This window comes from Notolepis coatsorum (genome assembly GCF_963971535.1).
Source record: "Notolepis coatsorum genome assembly, chromosome: 1".
Lineage (NCBI taxonomy): Eukaryota > Metazoa > Chordata > Actinopteri > Aulopiformes > Paralepididae > Notolepis > Notolepis coatsorum.
Genome location: NC_140165.1, coordinates 319,013,101 through 319,014,308, shown reverse-complemented (window position 1 = coordinate 319,014,308; position 1,208 = coordinate 319,013,101).

The window sequence follows — 1,208 nt, the reverse complement described above, 5'->3', positions numbered from 1 at the left end:
AGAGACACAGACCCATTGATACTAACCTGTATTACTATAAAACCATGCTAAACACAGAAAAAAGGCATTTATAATGCATGTCCCCTTTAAATCAACTTTCCAGCCCCCTGTCAACTGTCAAATGATGTCAACTGTCAACCTGAATTAACATTCAGTATTCAATATGGTCTGATATTAACATTCAGTATTCAATATTGTCTGATTCAATATTAACATTCAGTATTCAAGTAGAACAGCTAGCTAGCCGTTGTGGACACTCACCTTTCCACAGCAAAACGGTCGGCAAGGCACCTTGGTTGAGAAATGCAGGCTTCAGTCTATGTTGTTTAGACTATCTGTTCAGTACTGTTTCAAGATGCACAATGAGATGTTCTTCTTCTTCTTCTTATTTGAATTTCCGGCAGAGAGAGAATTGTTGAATATATATAGAACACAAATGTTCTAGAATGTTTGATTATGACATCATACTGTGACATCACAAATGTTCTAGAATGTTCTATTATGACATCATACTGTGACATCACAAATGTTCTAGAATGGTCTATTATGACATCATACTGTGACATCACAAATGTTCTAGAATGTTGTATTATGACACCATACTGTGACATCACAACGGAACATGTTTGAGGTCCATTTGAATAATATAAATAATATGTTTGGTAAGGCTGTCCCCGAAGCCTGTATTTGGGATTCAAACTTCGTCAGGGTTCTTCGAACGGACGTTCGAACCTTCGTTTTTAACACTTTCAGTGCCGGACGTGTTTTCCTATTTACCCCGTTGAGTGCCACCATCCACGGCCAATGTAACGTTAATATCGCCTAATCTATGTTTTAAATTATGGCTATGTGTCTAATCTGCCCGTCGTTTATCAAAGACTCATTTTCCAGTCAACATTGGCAAGGCAGATTGTTTTTTATCGCTTCATTTCCGTTTGATAGCATTTTGAAAATCACCCGTTTTCGTGTAAAAAAACACACATGCCTATGATAATCGCCTTTTACTGGAATATTCCAGAACGTTGTCATTTGTCTGCCTATTTATGAATCGTTTTCAAATAAAGGCTAGATGATCGATAGTATAGTGTGCGCACGCACGCTCATGCCGCGCACGGATAATCGCTGGTCTTATTTCCTCATGGCTTTTACAGTCAAAACACCCATATCACATATCACATAAACGCTTATATCTCTGTGAAACGAGTCTG